This window comes from Glycine soja, chromosome 2 (genome assembly GCF_004193775.1).
Source record: "Glycine soja cultivar W05 chromosome 2, ASM419377v2, whole genome shotgun sequence".
Classification (NCBI taxonomy): domain Eukaryota; kingdom Viridiplantae; phylum Streptophyta; class Magnoliopsida; order Fabales; family Fabaceae; genus Glycine; species Glycine soja.
This window is the reverse complement of record NC_041003.1, coordinates 37,175,957-37,199,957: the sequence shown is the minus strand read 5'-3', so window position 1 is coordinate 37,199,957 and position 24,001 is coordinate 37,175,957. Positions and strand designations below refer to the sequence as shown.

General features: G+C 30.4%; 1 long non-coding RNA gene across 3 annotated transcripts; it reads left to right on the top strand.

The window, feature by feature from the left end:
- The first annotated feature begins 630 nt into the window (after positions 1 to 630).
- Positions 631 to 6,886, top strand: LOC114393232. Of its 3 annotated transcripts, none has more exons than XR_003662502.1 (3): positions 632 to 1,900; positions 2,047 to 3,923; positions 6,581 to 6,886. It is a non-coding gene; the product is annotated as an uncharacterized LOC114393232 (long non-coding RNA). The 3 variants fall into 3 exon arrangements; XR_003662497.1 differs by having other exon boundaries at positions 636 to 1,900; positions 2,377 to 3,923; XR_003662495.1 differs by having other exon boundaries at positions 631 to 3,923.
- Positions 6,887 to 24,001: the final 17,115 nt, after the last annotated feature.

The window sequence follows — 24,001 nt, the reverse complement described above, 5'->3', positions numbered from 1 at the left end:
TAGATCTAAACCCAACAACCCTAGTCATATCTGAACCCAACCACCCCTACACGTCCAAACACCACCGCGGTCAATGAGTTAAAGGTGACGACAATTGCAGTGCTTCTCCTTTTTTATGATGGAAGAAGGTTGTGGATATCATAGGATTCCCCCACACAGTGACGTGCCAACGTCGAGGTGAAGCGGAGGACAAAGGTGCTGTTTGGGTTGGGTGTCGCAAAGGTGGTCAACAAAATTATGATTCCATTTTAATTTTCAATAAAATAGAATTGTGTTTCCGTTTCATTGTGGGGGTGTGAAAAAAACTGAACAACGAAAGTGTAATTTCATTGCAAGTGTACAACAGAATCATACTTATGTTGTGCAATTTTTTTTTGCACCCCCACTTGTACAACAAAAGAATGATTTTATCGTACATTGGACAACCGAATCATAGTTCATTGTGTAATTTGTTTTTGTCCCCACTTATACAACGAAAGTATGATTCTTTTGTACAATGTGGGAAAGGGTCGTTTTGGAAATTTAAAAATGTGAGTGGGGCTAATAACAATGCTATTGGGGCCAATAGCAACAACCCCTAAAAATCACATGAGCCCAATTTGTCTAAGACCCACAAGCCCAAACATCAAACATCAGTCATCTCCTCCCACAGGAACCCTAAATCTGAAACTACCTTGACTCCCTGCCACGGTTGAGAAAATAGCGACGCGGATACACACTCGTCTTCACGATCCAGCGATTCTACTCTCCGATGAGTCTTTGCAGGGTGAAGAATCGCGAGTCCAGCCGCCGGTGAAGAATCACGCGATTCGTCTGGAAATCGCGATTCATCCCTGATACAGAGATTCAAGCACGATTCAGGAACAAAAACGAGACAACCTCCGATTCGTATCGGTAGCAGCTGGAATCGTATCGAATCCTGTGATACGTATCGTGAATTGTACAATACTAACTATCATGATTTAGGCTAGTGCTGGAGCTTATTTGACTAGGTTATATAATGTTGTTAAATAGCTGCCAAGTGCTACTGCATTGCCGAATTTCTTGAATTCGCAATCACCACTTCGTCAACTATTGCGGTCGCTATGGGTGTCGTGGGTACAGAAAGCGTCCTGCATCCTCTTGTCATCTTTGGCGAGTCTCCAGCCAATTGAACTTTTGAGCTAATATCTCAATATTTACCTATTTTATTTTCATTTGCATACAACTTAATTCGTTGTACATATATAATTGATATATATCATGTTTGATGTTTCAAGTTTTCAACTGCTATGGGACTTTTGCTATTTGTCCGTGACGCTATCCGCTATATGATATGGCAGATCATTGGCTTTCCGCCACTTTCTGCAATCCGCAGTTGATAATACTGGGTTATATGCATGTATTTACAAGTCGAAGCTCATTTTTCTTTGTTTGATGTTTGTTTCCTGGCTGCAATCATGATTATGTTCTATGTATATCTTCAGTTGTATATTTTGGATTTGAGAACCTTTTGTTTTGTTGGAAAGCCAACACACAAAACATTAAATCATAATGCCGATGTGTTTTTTTTTTTTTTACATATAGAATTTGGATATTACTACATATAAGAACAGAAAATAAATAAATACAAAAAAAATTCAGTTTCTGTATACTGTACATGAATTTGTCTGTGAATATCTTTCAGTGTAGGTATCCTTCTTCTCATGAGCAGTGATGCTGCCAAGACATGTTCAAACTATTGGTAGTCTCCTTGAGAGAGTTATGCAAGTTCATGTTGTGCAGCTCGGAGGTATAAATACACATGTCGACTTGTAATGAGCTGCCAAGAAAGCTCAACAAGTCTGAGAGGAAACCACCTGTGACAAGTTTTAATGATCTTAAGCGTCAAGCTAGACTGAAGAAAAAGGAGAGGCAAAAGGTACATGAGAATACATTACAACCTCCTGAAAATGGTTTATTGGTTGATCATTTAATTCCTATTGCTCATGAAGTATATGCTGCCAGATGTGAACTAATATCTAGTGTTTCAACACTTGTCAACTACACTGCTATTTATACATGCAGGTCACACCATAACTCCAGTATTCTTCATTGTGGTTGTTCAAGCTTTTAGCATGTTGCCTGTAGATCTTCTATTCAACTATGATATCTGATTCAGATCTGACTTTCTATCAAAAGTCTTTTCTTTCTATTTGTTATCTTGTATTTTTGGAATGAACTTGTACTTTTAACTTGTCAAGTAAGTGATTGAATATGATTTTTCATTGTGGGTTTTAAATGGTTTCTTAATGCAAAAACTGAACAGGATCTATTTGAAATGAATAATGTAAACATGTCTCGTAACTTGGGCTTTTCTTTATATGCATAATTTTTTAAGCTTTGGATGCTTTGCAGCTTATGTGGAGAAGTTCATGTTGGTCATGCACCACATAAAATTAGAACATGCGATGTTAGAGGAAGCCCATCAAGCAAAGAACATAGTTGGGCCAAAGTTGGTGTTGAACATGTTCTGCCACTTGTAGATTCATTTCATCTGTATGATAGAATAGGGAGGGCTGTTTCACACAATGAAATGCTTGAAGTGGACCGAATTCCAGCAATTGTTGAATTGTGTGTCCAAGCAGGTATTAATATACCTGAGTACCCTACCAGGAGAAGGTCCTTCCCCTGTTTACACTGTTGCTGGTAGGATTATTGATTTTGAGAAAAGATTTCCAAAAGAAATTTCTCTTGGCGAAGATATAGAAGCACATGGGTTTTGGTTAATGGATGTAAACACAAATTCTATGGCAATGCAATCTGACGATATCCAAGGTTTATGAAAACACACACATTCTTTCCTTTGTTAACTGTGCTGACTATGTGAATGCATTTGTGCAGCTACTGCTGTTCGAGGCATGAAAGCCTGGGAAAAAATGCGTGGAGGAGCTTCAAAACTTATGGGGAAGTATGCTGTCCAAACTTGTGGATATTATCCAGAGGTGCAAGTGGGACCCAAAGGTCATAGAGTACGAAATTGTCAAGCTTTCAAACACCAGATAAGGGATGGGCAACGTGCATGGTAGGGGGCAACAATTGATGATTTGGCACCTCCAGTATATGTCTATCACATCCGAGATGATCAACATAGGAAGCCTTTGGTAAATGAGTTGAAAAGGTACTATGGTATGCTGCCTGCAGTGGTTGAGCTATTTGCCCAGGCTGGGGCACCAGTTGATAAGAATTATGCTTCTATGATGAGGGAAGATGTCGTAATCCCTGAAATGGATGAGGAAAAGTTGGTTGTTTAAAGCAATGGTTTGATTGACTTCATATGCATGGAAGAGGCATTTGGGCAATGGAAGAGTCTAAATATGAAAAATTTAAGGTTTAATTTCTTTCAAATTATAACAGGTTGTATTTGTATATATGCTAAGATAGAGGACCTGTCTAATGTTGGTAATTAGACATATAATAGGATGAAACAAGAGCATTGGGCCACTAAACTATCTCATGTTCTATTGGCAATATAAGGTTGCAGTATTGATTATATGGAACAAATTTACTTTTGGCACTCACTGCATCATCACCTAATTTAGTTATAGATGAAAAAAGACTTGGATTTCTTGCTGGGATTCCTTTGAGAACAACTCTTCATCCCTCTACCGATCTCATTCATCACCTAATTTAGTTATAGTCTGATCTGCTTTTATGCAATATTTTGTATTGGTAGTATAATTTCCTGTTACTAAAACCAAAGAAAACTTTAGCCCACAAGGTTAATTTAGTATCTTCTGGAATACAAGAGGCAGAGGGATGGTCGACAATGCACTAGATAAGGTGGAAAAAGTGTTTTACTTGCCAAGCATATTAGGAAGAGGAAGAAAGTGTAAAAGGAACTTCAAAAATTGGCAACAGTAAAGTAGTTCCTGTGCTCGAGCTCTATCAGATTTTCAGAACAGGTATATCCTCTAGTGTTTTGAAATATCTTTTTCGTAGTTGCATGAATATATCTTGGTTGTGTTGACTGGATGATTGATATGCATTTGTTTCTGAATTGGTTTGCTGAAATTGCTATCACTCCAATATCAAAACACAACATTCATCAAGAAAGGAACTCTACTTAAAAAGACTCAACCCAAATGGAATTGTGTCATTGAGCCACCTTCAAATCCTCTCTGCCATTGAACCACAACACCATTGTGCCGCTTTCAAGCCTTCTAACCACAATAGAGACCATTTAGAGAATTCCATACTCTAAATGCTTCTCCTGTTCCTGCAGACGCTTTTCCTGTGACTCCTTTAACTCAATAAGTTTTGCGGTGTTGACATTTTTTTCCTTCATTACACTTTCTATGGCCGATAGATCGAAATTGTTAGAAGCGCTTGCATCTCCTTTTCCTTTGTTCTTCCTTTTTGCTGCTTTTTGTCCTATTGGACGAGACATTGATGCCATGTCATATTCTTCAACTTCAATGGGTGTCCCTAGGCTAGAAGATGGTAAGTAACCACTTGAGACAGAAACTTTAGATCTCTTTGAAGACTCTCCCATAAATTCTGCTTCGAATCTTGGTTCATCTTTCAACAACTAGGCATGTTCAATTTGAATTTTTTACCCTGTCTTGTGAGTATATCATATGTGCATCAGCCATGACGTCTTTCTCTAAACTCCTACTTCTCCTATGAGTAACTGCTTGTTTGTAGCAATTGCTAAACTTTTGAACTAGAGGGTTGATTCAATTCCATTGAGATTTCAATTGAGTGACCTCCTTTTCTGTAAACTCCCAGCGCTCTTCGTCGTTATTGTACGCTTCCTTGAATCTTGCCTATTATTGGGTTAATGATTGATCGACTCTTATAATTGAATCCTTTGAGACATTGAGTCACGAATAGATGAGAATTGTGTCCTCTTTCACTGAGAATGCTTTACGGTTCTTTTTCTAATTTGAATTTTCTTCTCTCTCATTTAGTCAAATACTTTCTAGATCGATTGGTGATTCCATTTCATTGTTTTAGAGGGTTCAACATTGGATGAAGAAGGCCTATACCTCATGTTGGAGTTGGCTGGGGGTGATGGATACGTACAATATTGTGGATTTTGAGAATTTTCACTGTTAGGAGATGATTGGTTTGGCATATAATAGTAGTGCCTCTGATAATTAAACTGATTGAGATTCATTTCAAATAGAATAAACAAGATTGAGGCTTGATAAGAGAAAAAAAAAAATTAACAGTTCAAAAATGAGTTGCAAAATGATAGGAATTGGACCCATATTTATACTGGTTATTATCATAACAGTAAAAAAAAAAATCCTGCATCACAACGGTCATAAGACATGACAATTCATAGTGTACATTTTTTTTTCAGACTATCAACAGTCATATGTTGTAACGGTAAAAAAAAAAAAAAATTCAGCCTTCCCCACACTAGAGCCTTTCCCACACCAGAACCCATCCTTCTCACACCACACCAGAACCCATCCTTCTATTCTTTTCCTCTACTCAATCTCCCCTCACATTTCTCTTTTTTTCCTCTGCTCGATCTCCCGTCACACGTCTTCGTTGCGCCGGTCATCATGGACAAACGGTCAGTCATCGTGCCACCATCGCTCCATGCACCATCGTCGCAGCCCCTCCCTCACGCAACCACCATCGCAGCCCCTCCCTCATGCAACCACCATCGTTGCCCCTCAATCTGGGGAATCTGGTTTGTATTTTGAGATGTGATTGCTTTGTTGGTTTGTATTCAAGATATGCGGGTTATTCAATTTTGTTTGGTTAAAAATACAATTTTTTTTGTGAAATTTCAGAAAATAAATTTATTTGTGATTCCATTATGAGATGGGATTGTCTTTTGTTGTGAATCCAAATTAATGTTTTAATATTAAGCACCTATTTCTTATATAAGAAGCGCTTCTTATTCTGAAGGAATCCGTTTCGCCATGAAGACAGTCTCCAGTGGAAAGTTTCTTCAAGAAACTGTTTTTACAAATGAAGAAACCCAGAAAGAACCCTCCGTTGGAAATGACCTAATATCATTCAAGTAGAGTTGTGAAAATTTGTTAATTGAGTGAAGAACAATTTCTTTGCTTGAATCTTTTAATCGAAGAAGTCTTTTAATAAAGTACCCTACAATACAAACTATGGATGTGCTAGTTTGTGTTATCATTCTATTCATGATTTTGATTTATCTGGTGATCGGATTGTAATCAGAACAGGTTTTCACCACTTGATCCTTTGTTTCACTATCATATTGTACTTATACCTCAACAGGGAATGTATACTGCTTTCTTCATATTATTTTCCTTCAACAATTTATGCTAACCATAGTCTTTAATTTGGGGTCTTTTCGTTCAAAGGTTCTTATTTTCTATCAGTATTCCTTAATTTGCTGTTTTTTTCAACTGTATCTGTTTGTATAAAGATTTGGGTAGGATGGTGAATGAAATCCTGGCAATTTGTGCCAAATGATTTGACCATATCTCAACTTCTGTGTCCATTAAAATTCATCATATCTATCTTGTGAATCTTGTGAAGCCTGAAGATTCTTTGTTTCCTTTTGAGTAGGGTGTCTTGTTCATGCTTTAATTTGGTTCTGGATTTATGCTTTTTCTTGTAGGTTGTGGCTGGGTTCTTCAGTGTTCCACTTCCAAATCCTTGTTCAGCTGGTGCATCAGAATATTCTTCGAGACTTCATAGAACAGTTGGGAGTTGGGTGCCTTGAACGATAGATTGTTGTTGCTTAATTAAAACAAATTGTATCATCTACATATATCCTACAGTCTTGTAATATATATTATCATCTCGACCTTAACACTTTGTTAATAATTATAACCATGTGTGTTTGTATTCCCAGTTAGAGACAACGAACACCAATTCAACATTTCCTTTCCTTTTCTTTGCCTTGAAAAGTGAAATTCTCCAACACCGTTGAAATGATTTCCAAACACACCCTATATTTTATTCTCTTAAATGTACTACCACACATTTCAATCAAATCCTAAATTGAAATATCATTTTGAAGTCCTATAGTCTTGTATTAATTTATCCTAATCATGTTATATATATAACCCAAAATAAAAAAGATTGACACTAGAAACAACTGTATAGTTGCCTTTTTAATAAACCAAAAAGTATCATTAAATTGGAAATTGAATACAAGAAATACATGTCCTTAATAAACCAAAAAAATATCATTAAATTGGAAATTGAATACAAGTAATACATGTCCACAACCAAAACATAGCAGAATGTTGCGACAATTAAAACATCAGCTTTTTATACACTCAGTCCTCCTACGAATGCTCCCTTCCACAAATTGCTAGTACCCCGGAGATTTACAAACAAAATATGTCATATGTTAAACCTTTTTTTTTCTAATTATATTTTCGGTTTAATAAATAGTTTTTTTAAATGCAAGCCTGGTATACAAACATCACTTTCGTGATAAATTCTGAAGCTATCATGGTCCTCCATGATTTAAGAAATATTATAGACTTAAAAATTATGATCACTTCATTTATCTTTTGAATAGAAAGTAATAAATATAAGTCCAACTAATAGTAGAAAATTTCTAACAAATTTCATGCAAGTGCACACATTTAGTCTAATACATTGATTTTCTGCAGGGTATGTTACCTTTCCTCACTCTTTTTTCTTATTGTTGTTGGGATTAGTTTAAACTTTTTGCATATCTTCTTGTCATGTTTTGGACTTCTGGAACAAGGGAAACAAAGGTGGTAGGAGAGGCTCAAAACCTAAAAGGGTGAATGATAGGAAAAAAACAAAGGTGATATTAATAAGAGGTTCCACGTGGAAACAAAATTAGAAAATTATGGCCATGTGTCAGAATTTTCGGTGGTGGCTTTTGCATGCTTTAGTGACGATCTGAGTTATCCACACATTTTGATCTTTGGCGGCACACGTGGCAAAAGCATGGCGTCACGATGCAATTTTTTGTTATTACTAATATTTTATTTTTGAAAAAAGATAATTTACTAAAATTATAATTAATATCACTATTAAAATTATTATTATAAAATTGTCTGCATTGTGATTTGTTGTTGAATAAGCGTATAAATTAATAATGTTTCTTTTTATACCTAAACTAATAATAATAATAATATTTTATTTTAACTTTTATTTAGATAATTATTTCTCTTAATAATAATAAGAATAATGATTTGGTACTTAAATGCAGTGAGTGAGTGGACACGATTGGAGTGTTGTAAGCAGTCCCTTATCACTCACGATGACACTTTTTGTAAGTCAACATCATGTCGTTCTTGTATGGCTTTCCCTCCCACTCAGGGCACCGCCCCTTTCTGGCGACTGGAGAGAGAGAGAGAGAGAGAGAGTCATGGCATGGGCATAGTATCTCATTATGTGTGGTCTCCTCTTTGATCTTTGATTTCTTTATTCCTATTAATTATTTTGTATAAAACAGAAATCTTGGTAAATAAGAGAATTGCGATAGGTAATATAACCTTTTCTATTAATTATGGGAAGTTAATTCAATTTTTCAAAGATTAAAATTATGGCTATGTTATAAAACACAACTTTTTAAGTATTGATTATGGTTGATATCAACTTAGCAAAAAATAGCGTATAGTAGATAAGTTAGTCGACAATGGATAGCTTATAAATGGTAGTGAATGAGTTTATAACATATAAGCTAACTAGTTGATTTAATTTTTGTTTGGTAACGGTACGTTAGGAGTTGAACTATATAAAATGATATAGAAAGACATGTTTATGTAGGAGTTAATGAAACAAATTAACCTTTTTATTTTTTTACAGAGAAACAAAATTAACCTTAACTATATGAATTTAATGAATTATAAATTAATTGTAGGAATTTGTGAAACAAACTAATCTTAATCTCTGTATCACACCACTCCTTTGAACAATTATGATTTCCCATAGCAATGTAGCATGATTCATCCTAAGCTAGTTTTCTCAAACTTCATAAATTCTCTAAATGCACTAATGTTTCTTTATATTGAGTTATATTTATTTAATTTTCAAAGTTTTTTATATATTCTTTGCTTAATGATAACTTCAAACCGTTGATTGATCACTTTCAACGTAGGAGGTAGGATTTTTTTTTATGAGATATTAGGGGTTAGGATTTTTTTAATTTGTGAGAATAGTACAAGAAACTAATTAAAATGTAAATGCAAAAATATGATATTAATAATTTTACTCAACTCAAACAGAATTATTTCTTATAGTGATATATTTGGCTCAAACAAACAAATGAGATATTAATAATAAAATCTAAAATGCTACTTTAGTATATCAAAAAAACATTAAAAGATAATGAAAACAACACTATATGCTAGTGAGATCATGGTTGTTATCAATATTTTTATTTTGGTAAAAGAAATATATCAAAGTATAAGTTATCTGTTATAAGAAAATGCTATAAACTTGTCGGAACCTATGTGCTAATGTAAAGAGACTTGAATCTCTTAGACTTATTTTTTTTTAATGTACAATGACCACAATGAGATTTGAATTTGAGACTTTGTGTAAATTATTCAAATCTTTCACCACTAGACTAACCTTAATAGGTTCAAGATTTGCATATATTTGTGACCTGACGCCAAAAATTTAATTTGTTTATGGGAAAGTTCGAGTTTTGACTTTCTAACGTTTAGTTTGGCATTGTCTTAATAACAATGTAGAAATAGTTCGGTCATTAAGGTGCATAATTAAGAGTTATGCTGTAAAGCCCTTCGTTACAATAACAATCTATAGTAAAAATATATTATAAAACATCACAAAATAAGAATTTAAAAATTTTAATGGTTCAAAATACTTCTAATATTATAAATAAATGAGTTTTTACATAAATAAGTCACTTTATTCTCAAATATAGATATCTACAAAATTTAACCAATGATAAACTAAGTCTTCAATTTTCTCCTATCGTAAAAATTTCTTCCTCAAACTCTGAAAATAACACTTTTAATAAGATAATAATCTCAGTGAGTAAAATAAGTTCTAAGAGAGTTTGCAAATAATATAAAATCCAACCATGACATCAGTAAAATTAAATTAAAAATAGTATATACATACATATAAACAACCACAAATTATTCACACAACGAAATAACACTCCAGTAAATAACTATCAACACTCCAATGCATTCAATTCTTGAACAAACAAACAAAAATCACGACACAACTCAGTAGTTCTCATAATCACTAGACTCAACCCTTTGATTCTCAGAACTGGTGTGGATCACATATTCTTTAAAAGGTCTATAAGCTATCCACAATTTCTTTCTCATTCCTAATGAAAGTATCTATTATCTCATTCTCATACTAGATGGGTGTATCTCATATCTCTTCCCCATCCTAGATGGAGATGAAAATATCTCATGCATATTCAATTCTCAAAAATAAAATAAACACTGTCACCACTTCCCAGAAGATAATGAACAATTCACACATAATTACAACCCATCAATCAAATAAATACTCTAATTTCAATAACACTAATAACTCACAAATTCATACCCCAAATTATAACATCATGAGTCAATTAATAATTAACTATGAAATAAAACACACACATGTATCAAAATATATTTTAGTTGATATATATATATATATATATATAAATACAAAACTCAAACAAGTTGATTCATAAATTTTCAAATAAATTCCAACATTTAATATGCAATCAGTGAAGATTTGTACATTGCAATACTCTTTATTGTAAAACTAAATTAAACCCCACAAATAGTAAAAGTTATATGTTGGTATGATTATATCAAACACTTAAATAATTTCAGCAAGAATACTACAAAACCTGAATTTTGCCGTCATCACAAGGATTAATTCACCTAAGGATCAATGCATCAATTTTATTGATTTATGATCGGTAAACTCAAAAAGACATGTTTCCAAAGATCTATACCATAAGTTTAGAAAAAGAAAATTGTTTTACTCACCTCTTAAAACACATAGTAATTCACGTGTTTTTCACTTATTATTTCTCTTCTCCATTTAATGGGTCAACAAGATTCTTTTTGTTTTTTTTTCTTTTCAATTCTATATGATCTACTAGTTTTCTATTTTTCGAGAAAGACTGTAAAATTTAAGAAAAATAAAATTATCTATCCTTATATAAGTACAATAGTATGTAATTTAAGATTAGATCACAATATATATTCTCAATAGATTTGACTAATCAAATCTTTCTTTATTTTTTTTTCTTACTCTTTTATCTAGATTTATCTAATTATTAATATGATCTAATATTTTATTTTCTTTCAAGATATATTAAGATAAAATATGATAAATTTAAATCTTCTTAGTGATCACAAATTCAAATATAACAAATATCGTATCCAAACTAAATATGCAATCTTATATTATTTCTATAATAATTATGTTTACAATAGTAATTTTTTAATCCTTTTAATTAGGATAAGAAGCTATCACTCTTTCTTTTATAATTGTAAAATAATCTCAATAATCTTATATGAAGAAACTAATTTTTTTATTGATAAAATAAATATTTAACTGGATCAATTTTAAATAAAATAATTTAAACAAAAATAATTTGTTGTTCAATTATTTCAACAATATTTAATGTATCATAATGCATTTCATATATATATATATATATATATATATATATATATATATATATATATATATATATATATATTATCATAATTATTTTAATTCAAAAAATTCTTATATTAATAATTTTTAAACTAAAACTAATAACAATTATTATATTAAAATATTATATTAAAATTTTAGGATGTTACATATGTAATAAAAGGTGAAATGCTACTTTAGTATATTAAAAAATATTATAAGATAATGAAAAAAAAAACACTATATGCTAGCTACTATATGCTAGTTAAGATAAATTAAGGTTGTTATCAATATTTTCACTTATGAAGTTATCTGTTATAAGCGAATGATGTAAACTAACCGGAACCTATATATGTGCTAATGTAAAGAGACTTGAATCAGACTGATCTTTTTCAGTATACAAAGATTACAATAAGATTTGAACTTGAGATTTTATGTAAATTATTCAAATATTTCACTAGTGGGCTAATTATCTTAGTAGGTTCAAAACTTGCATATATTTATGACTTGTGATGCCAAATTTGCTCATGTAAAAGTATAAATTTTGACTTTCTAACATTTAATTTGACATTGGTCTTGATAACAATGTGGAAATAGCTCGGACATTAATTAAGGTATATAAGTGGGACCTATGACATTTTATCTCTATGAATTAGACTAGGACTTTGGATTCTATTAGACCTAGTATAGGTTCGAAAGACATACTCTAAAATAATTTGAGTATTTTTTTATAATTATTGCTAGTTAGAATTTTTTTTTTTTTTTTTTTACGACTGATTAATCTTATATATACATACAAGCAGGACACCTGAAGAAGAACCTCCAAAAATAATAGTACTTCTAACAAGGTACTACAAATTCAAAGACTAATGTAGTCGTAATTAATTTATTACGATTCTAATGAAACTGGTTGCCTTATCCTCATAATGCATTATTAACTTCAAGAGTTTGTGATCATTATTCCTTGATGATCGACATTAAAATAATACAATGACATTTTTTTTTATTAGAAATTCAACTTAGCTCTAAAGTAGTATATGGTTTAATATAGAATTAATAAACCAAAGAGATACGTACGATTCAGATGCAAAAATAAAATTGTGAATTAGGAATAATTGGATTGGAACAAGTGTAAGTATATAGTCCTTAATCGTGGAGATTATGAGTGCAATAATCCTCTATAGGGATGAAATGGACATTTGGAGTATTACGTGGCGAGGTGTCGTTGATCGAACAATGCTACACAGCTTATCGTCAGGATCCACCAAACCAAACGAGTCCTTTTTGGACAGCGTTTGTTTTTGTCCACACCCTCTCTTTCCACACCTATTTTGTATTGACCACTATTAATTCCTAGCCACAACATAACGGAATTTCTATTTTAGCCTTTCCTCTATACTCAATTTACTTGTATCATATGTGATCATATATTACATATGTAGTATTAATAAATATATATTATATATGTCACGCATCCGTATGATCATTTACTCATTTTCTCAAAGTTCTCTTAAACAACCTTAACCTTGTACAATAAATTGACAGAATCACAGCTAGGTCAGAGATAGATTATTTGTAGTGGATCATTAACAATTTACTGCATCTCTATTTATGCCTTAGTGTTCGTGTTATGAATGTACTTTTATATATTTTGAATATTTATAATGGAGTCTAGACCTTTATTATATAGAGATAGATATATAAACATATATATAATTGTGAATCATGTAGGTTTTGATGATGTCAACCAAAAGTGTTGAGATGTTTAAGCAGACAATGACAATCAAAAGTAACAGCAATTACAGAATCAAGAGATCTCACTAATATGTCTCTTGTTACTATCTTTGAAAAACTTCAAGAATATGAAATGGAACTTATGAGACTCCATCAACATGAAGAGAATGATAAAAAGAGAAAAGGAATAGCACTCAGAGCCTTGTCATCTTCTATTCAAGAAGAAAGTGACAAAGAGGACTTGAATGAAATAGAAGAAGATGATGATTTCAGATTTTTTATGAAGAGATTCAATAAATTTTTGAGAAACAAAAGAAATCAAAGGAAATCAAACATCAATCCAAAGAAGAAAGGATAAGATTCCTCTTTAGCCCCAAAATGCTATGAATGCGATCAACCTGGACACATGAAATTCAATTGTCCTGTCTTTAAAAGAAGAATGGAAAAATCCAACAAGAAGAATTTCAAAGAAAAGAAAGCATGCATTACTTGGAAAGATAATGACTTGGATTCTTCAAGTGATTCAGAAAATGAAATCATAAATTTGGGTCTCATAGCGAAAGACTATGAAAGCGGAGAAGAAGTAATATCTTCTAACTATGACTTATCTATTTTTTTTATGAACTTCAAGATGCATTCAATGATTTGCATAAAGAATCTGTCAAACTTGTCAAATTAGTTTCATATTCTAAGAAAACTATTTCAAGTTTAGAAAAGGAAATTTTGAAATTAAATTTAGAGTTAGAAAATCTTAAATCTAAAGTTAAATTTTTAAATCAGTAGATAAAAATCAATTTTCTACAAAATGCTTAATACAAGAAAACAATAAAAGCATCTCATTCATATGAATATTGTGATAAATTCAAAGAAGAAATTGAAGATTTAAAAATTGCTCTTGCCAAATTTACTCTTGGTAAAAATAATTTAGATATTATATTTGGCAAACAAAGATGTGTTTTTGATGAAGTTGGATTAGGATATAATCCAGAAAATCAACAAAAGATGGATAAAAATTTCTTTGCCTCCACTCAAAAGGCTAGTTCTCCCTTGTTAGCATGCTTTTACTATGGTAAGAATGATCATTGTGCATCAACATGTTATATTAGAAAGAATGGTAGTACCATTGAAAAAATGGTATGGGTTCCAAAAGGATCCTTACTCAAAACTAACATACAAGGACCCAAGAAAATTTGGGTACCAAAATCAAAATATGATTATGTGAATGATGAACTCCTTGAAGCAAAGTTGGCACATTGATAGGGGTTACTCCAAACATATGGTGGGAGATGCATCAAAGTTTATTCATATTTTTCCCAAAGATAATGAATATGTGATCTATGGAGACAACAAACAAAGGTAAAATTGTTGGAGTTGGAAAAATAGGTATGAATCCCTCTACCTCAATAGAAAATGCTTTACTTATTGATGATCTTAAGCATAGTTTATTAAGTATTCATCAATTATGTGATAAAGACCTTTTGATATCATTTGATTCGCATATATTCCAACAAGCGGTAACATTTTCTTTTAGGCCATGAAATGATACTTGAACAATATGACATTCTCTACTCTTTTAATTCGTTATAAATTGCTGAATGCTTTTCTCCTCTCTGCTCATGATTTGTTTTTGATATTGACAAAGGGGGAAAGATAGATAGAAGATAAGATAGTAAGGGTTTATGAGACAGCTTTTTATATATGAAATCTATGAAATCTTTAACTATTTCATATAAGCAATCATTGCAAAATCAAGGGGGAGTAAACTATACAGATAGATATTCTTTTGCTTTTACTCCTAACTTACAAATGGTTGTCATCATAAAAAAAAAGTGAGAGAATGTGAATCATGCAGGTTTTGATGATGTCAAAAATAATATGTTTGATAATGATTGTCATCATCAAAAAGGGGGAGAATGTGAATGTATGAATACATGATTTTGATGATGTCAAAGAATAATCAAACGATGTTGCTTTCAAGGTTACTTCAACAAACATTCAAAGGTCAAGCATTACTTCAAGATTAATACAAGGTTGTTTCAACAAACAAGCATTGCTTCAAGATTAATTCAAGATCAAGCTTTTGCCTCAAAACAAACTGTTTCCAAGAGATTAAGGCTCTGGTAATCGATTACTAGGCAGTGTAATCGATTACCAGAAGACAGATTAATTCAAGATCAAGCTTTTGCCTCAAAACAAAGTATTTCCAAGAGATCAAGGTTCTGGTAATCGATTACCAAGCAGTGTAATCGATTACCAGAAGATAATTTTGAAAAATAAGCTTTTAGAAGGGTTTTGAAATTTGAATTTAAAAGCTGTAATTGATTACCATTGATGTGTAATCGATTACCAGCAACGGAACTCTTGAAATTCAATTTGAAAAGTTATAACCCTTCAAAATATAATTGTGTAATCGATTACCAGAAACTTGTAATCGATTACTAGTGAAGAATTTCAAAAAAAACTTTTTAAAAAGACACATCTCTTCAAACCATTTTGAAAAGGCACGAAGGACCTATATATATGTGTGTCTGACTTCGAAAAGCAAGAGAGAAATATTCTAAGAGAACTTTATTTCCAAATGCTCTTTCAATAACTCTTGGGCAAACACTTGTAAATCTATTGAGAGTTCATCTAGGAACTTCAAATTGTATTATCATCTCTAAAAGAGAGAAATTCCTCTAGGATCTTCAATCTGTATCATCTATTGTAAAGGAGAGAAGTCTTTCTTTTAATCTCAGAAACTCAGTTGTAATCAAGAGATTGATTGTCTCTTAGATTGAGAGAATTGTAATCAAGAGACTGGTTGTCTCTTGGAGAATCTTGAACACAAGGGTGAGAGATCCCAAGGTGTATTCAAAGTCTGTAAAGGATTTATAGAGGTAGTAGAAAATCTCAAGTGGGTTGCTTGAGGGCTGGACGTAGACACGGGAAGTGGCCGAACCAGTATAAATCAAGTTTGCATTTCTCTCTTCCCTTATCTCATTTATGTTATTGCAATCAATTTTGTCTTGCATGTTTAAAAAGAACATTATTAAATTGACTGTTACTTCTTCTTCTACATTCTAAGCATATCATTTAGAAGGAGGTTAAAAGTTTGTTAGTAAAAAATTTTGAAATTTAATTCACCTCCCTCTTAAGTTATTGAGATCACTTGTCCAACAATAACTAGAAAGTGTATAAAAAAACAACAATTTTTATTTTCTTATTATAAAATATGGACACACACAAGAGTTTGGAGTGATTAAATTTTTAGCTTAATATTTAGGATTTAAATAGACTAATGAATCTTTTATTAGATAAACCAATAACCTTATGGATTAATAGACATATCACAAAAACGGATTAATAGATTTACATACTTAAATTTTTAGCTTAATATTTAGGATTTAAATAGACTAATGAATCTTTTATTAGATAAACCAATAAACTTATGGATTAATAGACATATCACAAAAAAGGATTAATAGATTTACATACTTATCACTAAGCAAACAAATAGGTCTGTAAGTTAAGGGACCTAGCTATCGCACTAAGCTAACAGCACAAAAGATATATATATATATATATATATATATATATATATATATATATATATATATATATATAATATTTTATAGTTATTAAAATGATCAGCTTAAGTCAGAAACATAATATTTTTTAAAATAATAATTTAATATTATATATTAAATACTAATATTAAGGTAATTTTATTTATTAGTAGACGCGACTGATCCATCAAATTTATTAGGCTTTTCTTAAAGCTCACAACCTGATGTTATTGTAAAAAAGACTTCTCAAAAAGCCATCAAACTGAGCTTTATTGGAAAAGACCAAACCAATTCCTCCTCTCTTTTTTTCCCCTTTGATCAACTTCAACAACTAACCACTATTTTTTTTGTTAATTCTACCTCTAACGCACTCTATTACTAATTCATATTTACATGGGTCTCACAAATTTATGTGGGTGATTTTGGTGAACATTGTCATAATTAAGAACTTAAATTACATGTATGCATATTTGATACGGTATTTCACTCAAATAAAAATTATGCCAATGGGTTATTAAATCACAATTTGAACTAACTAGTTCTATTTTGGTGCTGTGTGCGAAAACTTGCTGCTATACTTGTAAATCTCTTGCGGTAAAAGCTGAAGCCATGGTTCTACTGGATGCTGTTTCAAGGATTCAAAGCTTGAATTTGCATGATGTTGTTATTGATACTACTACAAAAAACAGTTTTAACATCGGCTTATTAACATTGGTTTTGTCCAAAACCGATGTTAAGTTAAACGCGGTGACATATTTGTAAATAAAGTATCCTTCTTAACATCGGTTTTTCCAAAAAACCGATGTTAACTAATGATGTTAACATCGGTTTTTGGAAAACCGATGTTAACGTATGATATGTTAACATCGATTTTTTGGAAAACCGATGTTAATGCATATACGTTAACATCGGTTTTTAAAAAACCGATGTTAACTAATGATGTTAACATCGGTTTTTGAAAAACTGATGTTAACGTATGAAATGTTAACATCGGTTTTTTGAAAAACCGATGTTAATATAAACTTTTTTGTAATTATTTATATATTTTTAAAAAAGCATATATTGCGTTATTAATTATATTTTAATTAAAAAATAAAAAAAATTAATAAACAATAATAAATTCAAAAAGTAAGAATTTAAAAATTAAACTAAATTTTTAAAATGAATTTTGTAATTTTAATTTTATTATTTCATGATTATCATTTAAATATAATACACATTTATATAAATTATTTGATATTAGTTAATTTGAAAATATAAAAAAACTGTTTTTAATAATAGAATTTAACTTTTATAGAATTTTTATAGAATGTTGGTAAAAATAATTATATCATAAAAAAATTAAAATCTTTTATTAATATATATTTATTTAATTATTATAAAAATAAAAAATTAATTTTTTTCTACGGAGTCAGCGTTAGCGTAATTAATATTTTGAGAAGTCTCCTATTACGGTTTTATTTTTCTGCAAAATTAAAGTCAAATACTGTTTATTAAGATATGTGGTAATAATTATATAATACATATTTATTCACTGACGCACAAGACTATAAAATTACCATTTTTTTTGGAATTTAATTAGATTAGAAATTGACTCCCTCCAAAAATAAAAGGGCTTAAATACAAAATACATGGATTCCTGCAATTTAATATTTTATTTTTTTGTTTTAATTTTTTAAAATGTGTTTGTTTTATTTTTGGTTTTTTAAATATTTTAAATAATATTTTTTTAATGTTTAAAGTGTTATTTAAAATATTAGTTTTAGTTTATTTGACCCCTTTAAGCCATTAAGAATCTCAACTGTTGATTTTTCAATTAGCAATTATTCCTCCACAGTTTACACACTTACTTCCAAATCATGTCATTCACATGCACAAATAATAAATGAATAATTTAGATGCTTTTGTGTGCTTAGTTCCTCCCATCGCAACAAGTCTCGCTGCAAATCCCCTTCGCACATCATCTGCTTGGTCAGGACAAGGCTAATTAAGAGGATTCTGGGAAGCAAATTCTCCAAAGGAAAATATGTTTTTAGATTTAGAAAAGTACATCAATTATAACATTTCATTTCAAATATTGACAATCAAATACAAGAATTATACCACAAATCCACAACTAAAGGCACGTAAATTTAATCCTAACACAAATTGTGAATCGTTAATGATGATGGTGCACAAAATTATGCCATCAAAGTCCCCAATGAAATGGAATGATTTCCATTTCTGTTGTATCGTGGTATTGAGGCAATCGATTTATGGAGTACCATGAGAAGAAGCAAGGTAGCAAGTGGCTCTCTGCTCTTCACTCGAGGCTCCAAAATTATAATCAAAACCAACACTCATCAATGCCAGCGCCAGCAACGATGTACCGCACAACATGCACAAGCATCGAGTTGAGTAGAGTGAATATTCTCATACTTGCTATGCTTAAAAGATAAGCTTGACACAACAAATAGAGATGAAAATAAAATTACTCTTAGTGAATGTGTACGTATCCACCATAATATGCCACTGTCACGGTGTGTTGTTAAGCTTAGATTTGATTTCCTCCCACTTGGGAAAGCATATGCGGGTATATTACTCTCCATCCCACTCCCCTACCCGTCTTGCTACATATATGTTTATAATTATTAATAATGTGGTTATATATAATTTTATTATTATATATTATATTTAATTATTAATTACATAATTATGTAATTATTTCATTTTTTTTATAATTATTAAAATATAAATGAATTATTTCAATAGTTAAATAAATAATTATAGTTATAATAATAATTATAATAAAATTAAAAATTATATATTTAACCAAAAATATAATTTAACTCTTAAATATGTTTGTATTATTTATTTTTTATTAAATTATATATATTGATTAAATTAAAATGTCATTAATAACTTAATCTATAATTTATTTAAAGTATATAAAAAAATAATTTCTTTTTTAAAAATGGGAAATGTGTTTCCCGCAAGTTTCTTTGAATCCAATAAAAAAAGTCAAAACGAGGTTGTTTTTCAGTGTGTGAGCTTTATTTTTCAGTGTGTGAGTGGTAAAGTGCATTTTTGTGAACTCAAAATTCCCAAAAGCAAAGAACACAGCGCCACGAAGAACACTGCGCCACAAAGTGGTAAAGTGCTGGTTTTGTGAACACAGCGCCATTTTACTTAATTTATTTTTTTTCTTCTATAAAATAGATCCAACTTATATTTAACTTTAGTTTTTTTTCTTTTATCTTTAGGATCGAACAGGATATAAAAACTCTTTTGCTGGTTTTGGAGGCTTTGGCACCTTTAGACTTCTCTGGATGGATTGCTAGTGTAGGTGAGTCTCCATTCTGCTACTTGAGGATTATGTAGGTTCATCATTGATATTTATATATGGCGAATGATGATTTTTCTATAGACTCTATGAGAAAAATGCCTCAAGTTAGGGTTTGCATTTTTATGCTGATTTTATTGACTCTGTGAGGAAGAAAATAATATATTAAAAAAATGGTACTATGAGATTTATATCTTTTATATTTTATTTTGATCTAAAAGTTTATCTTGTATTTTATTTTTCTTCTCTGATTCTCTTGTGTAAATCAAACACACCTAAATGGACCATTTATATTTATTTATTTATTCACATTTTGATATGGCATGGCGCATGTACATGGAATTAATTTATAGCATTTACTAAACCAAGCACTATCCATGGCGATGGTGGGTCTCTTTTTATTAATAATAATAAAATCGTACAAAGCTGGATGGGAAGCACCTTGACATGCACACCATAGAAACGTAACCACAAGGCACACACACAAGCATTAGGAAATTGACAACTTTTGTTCCTTGTATATCAATTAGTTAAAAATATCTCCCAGATTCACGTTGCAAGTATATATACATATAGTAATAAAACAATATTTTCATTCCATGCCTAAGCAATGTTGGCATGGCAACCACCTCATATTGTTTTCAATACATTTTCATTGGCATAACTCAACATCAATATTTTAATGTTCCTCATATTCAACACTAGTGCTTTGAAAGGACTTGATGATGCTCCACAACCGAAATCCAAGGCTGCTGCTAGGTGGATTGTTGTTAAGGTAAGTGATTTAAATAAAAGTTATATTTATATATATTTTATGTGTGTGTACACTAATTGTAGTTAACATTTAATTAATATCCAAATTTCATTATGTATTTAGTGTAATAGACAAAAAGGAATCACTGAATGTGGCTACTACGTGATGCACTGGATGTCCACGATAATCTTAGGATCTTTCAGGAATAATTGAGAGACGGTAATTGTTTATTTGAAACAAAGCTGGTTTTCTTATAATTGTTATTACATTATTAATTTATTTTTTTATTTGATCATGCAATATTTTAATGAAGTTAGACCATTGGAAGTAGAGAGATTCAAGACGCTTCACATCTAGTGGGCACAATATTATCTAAAAGTTAGAAATCAAACATAGGATGTTAGGCAACTATGTAACTTTAGGTTACTTAATTAGTTTACATACTTTGCATTACATTTTTTATAATTGTTGTTTCATCTTAATATTGAATAATCTTTGTTGATAGCTAGTTTTTTGCTAAAACCTATTTGAAAACAGAATGCAAATGATATATGTTGTGTGCTGTGTGGTCTGATTTTAAATTTACAGGTTAAATTTTGGTTTTTTTTGTAAAAACAGAGACATTATTTTAAAAAAAAATTCCTGAAAGCAACCGATGTTAATTGTCAATAGTAACACATTCGTTAACATTGGTTTTTTTTTTTTTATAAAAAACCGATGTTAACTGTCAATAGGAACACATTCGTTAACATCGATTTTTTTACAGAAAACCGATGTTAATTGTCAATAATAACACATTCGTTAACATCAGTTTTTTTTTACAGAAAATCGATGTTAACTGTCAATAGTAGCACATTTGTTAACATTGGTTTTTTGAAAAAACCGATGTTAACAGTCAATAGTAACACATTCGTTAACATCGATTTTTTACAAACAACCGATGTTAACTATCAACATTAACAAATTCGTTAACATCAGTTTTTGACAAAAAACCGATGTTAACTGTCAATAGTAACACATTCGTTAATATCGGTTTTTTTTTACAGAAAACCGATGTTAACTGTCAACACTAACACATTCGTTAACATCGGTTTTTTGTAAAAACCGATGTTAACTTTCAACATTAATATACATTTTTTGGGTGTAATTCATATTAGCAACATCTGTTATTTATATAACCGATGTTGGTAATTTTACGTTAACATCGGTTTTTAAAAAATCGATGTTAACGATAATACTATCAGCGCCGATACTTTCAACATCGATTCAAAAACCGATGTTGAAAATCATAAATAATCAATGTAAAAAGCATATTTTCTAATAGTGTGAAACGGACTGCAAACAAGTTGCTGACAACATTTCTACTGATAACTTACCACTGATGCATGGCTAGAGTGTTTGGTAGAGTGAAATGAAATAAAAGTGAATTGAGATGAAGCTAGAGTGTTTGGTAGAGTGAAATGAAATAAAAGTGAATTGAGATGAAGTTTTTAATTAAAAGAATGTTAGAATATGGGCTCCACTTCGTTTTACTGTCTATTTCACTCATTTTCAGCTCTCTTTTGCTACAAATAAACATGACTAAGTTTGGTTCTATATCATCGCCACACGTAGGGAAAAATCTCACTTTTCTACAAAACGTTATTATGCATTTTATTCGGAGGCAAACAAGATCATGTTGCGTACTTTCTTACAAGGACGTCAAGATTGTATTCTAGTCACCATTTTTTTTATTTATTCCTCCATGTATTGAAACTTTGATTATCAATGAAATGATATTATTCTCTTTGGCTCACGAAGTTCTATTTGAGTTTGTAGTGTCAACAATTACTTAGTTACTACTATTTTTTTTTAAGATTCAAAATTAATCAATTTATTCTTATTTTATAGAAAAAAAACTTTTGACTTCGAAATTTGATTGGACTATAAAAGAAAAGGATAGGATGAAAAGAAAAGAAATTTTTTAATCTCTTTTAAGTTTTAAGTTTCATTTTTTTGTCTTTTTATAATTTTTTATTCTTAAAAGTATAAATAGTTTCTTCAATTAATTATAATTTTATTTTATAATAAAATTTTAAATATTATAATTTTTCATTTTTCTTATTTTCAAAGTTATATAGTTCTCCCTGTTTTTTTTTTTAATTAAAATTGTTATAATTTTCCTGCATTTGTTTTTTTAGCAATAGTAACTTAGCACGTTATAACTACAATAATATTAAAATAATAAATTAATTGAAGATGTAGCTTGTTAACATTTTTTTTTAAAAAAAATAAGTGAATGTAAGTTAACAAATTGTGTATGATGTCTGCTAACATGCTAACAAACATTTGTTTAGATATTAGAAGAGGTAAAGTTAAGTTAGTAAATTATAATCATAATTTTTGTAAAATATTTTTTAAAATTGACTTACAAAGATGAGAGTTATCTCAACTTATATACACTTATTTATCTATATTACTGATTTATGTGAGATCTCCACACCTCCCTCAATAAAAAAATAAGACTTCTCAAACAAAATTTGTAAGACTAAATATATCTAGGTAGACAAATAGCAATTCAATAGACATGATAACCTAACACCATATAATTATTATGATATATAGTATGATATCCTCTTAGAATATAAATTATGTATTTAACTCAATCATATAAAATCAATTTATAAGATAACACTTACCTCATCACTTATATACTTTATTTTAATTTTATCTCTAAATAATGTAAAATCTGTAACAAATACATACAAAATATAACTTACTAACTTGCTCTTTCAACATATGTAAGTTAACAAATCTCAAATCACACACACGTGTGTGTGAGTTTTGCGGTAACCCTTCGAGATTTGTACTGCAATTCTTCAACGTACAACAGGGTAACGACAATCAAGTTTATAATTTGGACAGAGTAAATGACAATCATATATATCTTCGAAGGAAGCTTCCTAGAAACTTCGTCTAACACACAGTACAACTGAATTGATCTCACATGCTGAGAGAAAACGGTGGGAAGCAGGACGACATATTAATTAATTAATACTCAACAGCTTCAGTAACGATAAT